The sequence below is a fragment of the Oryctolagus cuniculus genome, chromosome 13 (genome assembly GCF_051225735.1).
Source record: "Oryctolagus cuniculus isolate XC-2025 breed Fujian yellow rabbit chromosome 13, ASM5122573v1, whole genome shotgun sequence".
Classification (NCBI taxonomy): Eukaryota; Metazoa; Chordata; class Mammalia; order Lagomorpha; family Leporidae; genus Oryctolagus; species Oryctolagus cuniculus.
The window spans coordinates 51,199,904-51,205,388 of NC_142879.1; the positions used below are offsets into that span (position 1 = coordinate 51,199,904).

General features: G+C 42.9%; 1 pseudogene; it reads right to left on the reverse strand.

Moving 5' to 3' along the window:
* Positions 1-4,111: 4,111 nt before the first annotated feature.
* Positions 4,112-4,227, reverse strand: LOC127483647 (U2 spliceosomal RNA; annotated as a pseudogene).
* Between the last annotated feature and the right edge of the window lie 1,258 nt (positions 4,228-5,485).

Genomic DNA, 5,485 nt, shown 5'->3' on the forward strand with positions numbered 1-5,485 from the left:
AATCTTATTTTTCTTTGACAAATGGGATTCTATTTATTTTAATTATACGATAAAATGATATTTTTCTCCCAAAAAGGGGTAAAATTATATATTTTAATTGTTTGAGTGCCACATATTAGTTCAGGAGAGGTAAAATTGAAATGTGTATTAAATTTTGAACAACTCTACTTCTAATACCTGAAGTATCTAGGGAGACAAGTGTGTATACCCAATCAGAGCTGTCCAGAGCACCTTCCCGACGAGCCAGGAGTCCACTTCCCCCCAAGGGTGGGCCACACTGTTGTAGGAATACTTCTGTGTCAAAGTGGGGAGGCCAAGCAAAGAATACATCATAGGGGTATATTTGTGGCATTCAGGCCAGGTGTCCACATGCAAAATCCACCAGCTGCAAAGGTGGAGACTTGGAGAAGCTATAAAATACATAGGTTACAGGGCCGGTGCTATGGTGTAGTGGGTAAAGCTGCCACTTGAGAGCCAGCATCCCATATAGGTGCTGGTTTGAGACCTGGCTGCTCCACTTCTGATCCAGCTTTCTGCTATGGCCTGGGAAAGCAGTAGAAGATGGTCCAAGTCCTTGGGTCCCTGTACCTGTGTGGGAGACCCAGAAGAGGCTCCTGGCTCCTGGCTTTGGATCAGCACAGCTCTGGCCATTGTGGCCATCTGGGGAGTGAATCAGCAGATGGAGAACCTCTTTCTCTCTCCCTCTCTCTCTCTCTAGCTCTGTCTTTCAAATATATATATATATGTGTGTGTGTGTGTGTGTGTGTGTATTTATAAAAAAAACATAGGTTACAAAAAGTGCAAGAGAACCTTTATGGTAGAGGCAGGAATAAAGGCCAGATACTTGCCATTTTTACTAACTAAGGCACAAGGTTTTTTTCAGATATATTTATTTGTTTACTTCTTTATTTGTTTATTTGAAAGGCAGAGTATCAGAGAGAGAGAGAGAGGGAGAAACAGAGACAGAGACAGAGACAGAGAGATCTTCCATCTACTGGGCCACTCCCCAAATAGTTGTGACAGCCAGGGAAGAGCCATGCCAAAACCAGGGGCCAGGAACTCCATCTGGATCTCCCACATGGGTAGCAGGGGTCCCAGGACTTGTGCCATCTTTATTAGAGTGTAAAAATGTTTTAGATAGATTCACATGGGAGATGTATTTAAAATCCAGGGGAAACGTTTACTAGAGGGGTTCACATCTGGCCTAGCAGTTAAGATGCCTCTTTAGATGCCAGCATCCCACAGTGCAATGTTTGGCTTCCAATCCTGGTCCTTTCAGCATTCCCGCTAATTGCTACTGTGCGGCCTGGGAGGCAGCAAGTGAGGACTCTAATAGTTGAGTCCCTGAAGCCCATACTGGAGAATATAACTGGGATCCCCAGATCCTGGCTCTGATTAGACCCATCCCTGGACATGGAGGGCACATTTGAATGCTGGGTCACTTTCTAGCACAATCTCTCTCTCTCTCTCACAGACATACACATGCACACACGCACACTCCCTTTCTCATTTCCTCTCCCACTTCTTCTAAAATAAAATTCTATAAAGAATTAAATATAGTATTTACCTAGACAGACTGATTCAAGGGATTCTCAGTTGAAATTATTTTCTTTACCTAGTTACTATCAAAGTTTCACTAAAACTTTTGAATGTAGCATGGTGATTACAAATTCACTTCTAATAATGTAGACGTAAACACTGCCAAGTGCGCAGTGAAGAAGAGTGAAAAGGGGAGAAGGGACTTCGGAACTATAACGTGTATTACAGTGTTGTATATTTTATGGGTAAAGAAGTTATAGCAAAGTATGATGCATGAAGAGGACCACGCCGCGGAACAGAATGAAAAACAAAACTGAGAACTTAAGGCAAAATAAAGTGTCATTCTAACCTACTGCTAAAAAATGAAATGTTTAGGACAAGTGGACAGTTATTAAAAATGAAGGTTCTTAAATACTATAAAATTAATCTTGCGTTGATTAAAGATTCAGATGGCAGAAATGAAAGCAAATCAAAGGTATATGTAAGCTGGACCAAAGGAGAAGGGGAGCAGTCATGCAGAAATGTTTTTTTTTTTTTTTCGACAGGCAGAGTGGACAGTGAGAGAGACAGAGAAAAAGGTCTTCCTTTTGCTGTTGGTTCACCCTCCAATGGCCGCCGCGGCCGGCGCGCTGCGGCAGAAATGGGTTTTCATTTCTCCTGGAAAATGGGCATCGATTTCTCCTGTGTGTCCTTGGTAACACTTAGGACCAGGTATTCTGCAACGGCCTTTGTGCGCATGCTCAGGGCCCCGCCCTCTGCAGCGTGCCCCGCCCACTGGCGTTCAAGGCGCTAGCGGGCTGCAGTCAGTCAGAGCCCAGAGCTGACGGCCTCCTGTGAGGCAGTAACGGCCAGACCGATGAATTTGGTATTTGGGAGGCTAAGGGACGAAAGGGGAAGCTGCCCTTTACTTGTAGCACGGAAAAAAATTTTCCCTGGGGCACCAGAAGAGCCTGGGACTACTGAAGTCCCAGTTCGAGTACCACGACCGGTATAAGAAGCTCAGGAAGGGTCGGCGCCGTGGCTCACTAGGCTAATCCTCCACCTCCGCCTAGCGGCGCCGGCACACTGGGTTCTAGTCCCGGTTGGGGCGCCGGATTCTGTCCCGGTTGCCCCTCTTCCAGGCCAGCCCTCTGCTGTGGCCAGGGAGTGCAGTGGAGGATGGCCCAGGTGCTTGGGCCCTGCACCCCGTGGGAGACCAGGATAAGTCCCTGGCTCCTGCCATCGGATCAGCGCGGTGTGTTGGCCACAGCGCGCTGGCCGTGGCGGCCATTGGAGGGTGAACCAACGGCAAAGGAAGACCTTTCTGTCTCTCTCTCTCACTGTCCACTCTGCCTGTCAAAAAACAAAAACAAAAAACAAAACAACAACAACAAAAAACCCTCAGGAAGATCCATAAAGCGGCCAAGGGGGGAAAACACCGGAAATTCAACACCTGCTGGAGCTGCGGAGACGCTGACGACAGAGATGAGAACAGGTAACGCCGGCGGCGAGGGCGGGCGCGAGGCGGGCTCCAGGTGCCAGAAGCGCCGCCTTGCCCGGCTCTCGCGTCGCCTCCGGGGCTCGCGCTGCTTCCTGCACGGGCGCCTCAGCACCTGGCGCGCGGGCCGCTGAGCGCCCCGCCGTCTCTCTCAGTAGAGGACCCAGAACAAACTGCAGCCGGCTCCTCCGATCGACTCCAGACTCCCCTTCGCCAGCATTTTGTTGCCCTGGTAAAGCGGCGCAACCCACAAAATGTGGTCTGTGCGGCCGTTCATGTTCAGTGTACACGTGTTCGGAACCTCATCCCCTGGACGGTGTAGACGGGCATGCTGGGAGGAGTTCCATACGCATCACTTCTGGGTAAAATTCTTTGAGAGCCAACATCCCTGCACAGCTGTGTATACCTTGTTCTTGACAGAGATATTAGACGAAAAGGCTGAACAGGGAGTCTGTGTTCTTAAATAGGGAGACTCGTTTTTGTCAAAATGTGAGTTCTTCAAGTGTTTGTCACTTCTGCGTGAACCAAATAAGTGTATGAAGGCTTCGAAATGTTTGAAATGTGAAGCTGCAGATGTGAAACCATTTCTTTTTGGTGTTTTCCTTTTGTGGTCTTTGTTCATATGACAAACTTCTCTATCCTGAAACTGCCTCAACCCTCTGAAATTTCTTTTATTTCGTTGAATTATTCATAAGTGGAGATATAAGTGTATAATATATTTATAATTCACTGTAATAAGTGGTCTAATCATTGAATCTCTGACTACATTTTATAGCTGTGGTGTCTACCTTAAGACCATTAGATAAAGATGTAGAATCATCTTCAGATTCTGAAGTACTATTCCTTTTCTTACGCTTTTTATGCAATTTAAAAATGCATTACCATAATATTCCAGAAGTAAATATCTTCTCATGGTAATAAAATTAATGCTTTATATCCTTGAAATAAATGGTGAGATATGTAATTGAAAGTTGAGTGTCATGGTTTTTCACTTCTTTTGTTTTCACTTTCCAAATTTCCAAAATCTGTGGAAGTTTGTATTATTTAATTATACCAATTTAGTGTATTATATACAGATTTAGCTTCTTTTTTCTTTATGATTTGTGTCCAATAAGTTTATTTGAAGGAACTTAACGAGTTATTTGTTTCCTTTATTAAACTGATAAGAACAGATACTGCACTTGATCTTATCCAAAAGGCCGAGAAGCGATGTTATTTCCTTTATTAATACAATGATTTTTATTTTTATTTTAACTTTTTAGTTCTGGGTAGTTTTAAATTTACCAAATAGTGTTTTGAAGTTTTACAGTTACCATACACCAAAAGGTGTATGAGGGCTATTGTTATTGTTGGAACAGAAAAACAAGTTAACGAGCACTAATAAGACCCTACAAAGTTTTCAAAAAAAGAAATCAGAGAATGTATGTTAGAAATGTTGAGGGAATCTATGGTTAGGATGGGAATGGGATTAGGCAGAGAATTATAGTGACTTTGTTGCTGCCAAGCATAAAAATGAGAATGAACTAACCCTGTGAAAGTCCAGGAGGAAGAATTCTGGGAAGAGAGAATGATAGATCATATCTGTTTATCATTTTACTCTGAACTATCAGGCATTGGCACAATGCATGAAGTGGGATAACCATCATTTTTTTATATTATCATAGGCAAAAAGTAAAGTATGCAAATGAGTTCCTGGCATATGTTATAAGCTTAATCAATGAGCGTTCTTAATAAAATGTACAGTCCCATTTCATCAATAGCTGCAAAAGAGCTATACATAATATTAATACAATATTTGCTCACTATTAATCATAACATAAAGGAAGATTTTCTCTATTGTCTAGCCATTTTACTCAGCCATTTTTTTCCTGAGTTAAATACTTTATGAAATAATATTTATGGTACAGGCATTTGGCCTAGCATTTAAGAGATAATTTGGGATGCCAGCAACACCCAGCATGGTGCCTGGGTTCTGTATCCTTGTACCATAACCAGTTGCAGTTTCCTGTGAATGTACAGCCTGGAAGCACACCTGGTATGTGATAGCTCACATATTTGTACCCCTCCCACTCACATCAGAGACTTGGATTGAGTTTCTGGCTACCAGTTTTCTGTACTCCTCCCTGACAATTGGTAACATTTAGGGAATGAACTAGTGAATATATTAATTCTGTGTATCTCTGTACCTTCCTTTCTCTTGGTGATGTCTCTGTACTTTCCCAACTTTGTCAAATTCTCACTTGTAATTTATCTGATTAATTTGATGGCTACTTTTTGTGGTAATTTATCTGATGGAGTCTTATGGAAGTGTGTCATCACTATTGGTGCCATTAAATCCTAGAAAAGGCCACTTTGGAAACTTTAAATGAATCATTCAGCCTTTCTTGGTTTCATTCTCATTAGGAGTACATATGAGGCTAAAGTAGATAATTACTTCTCTATCCTCTAACTATAAAATTATACAATTAT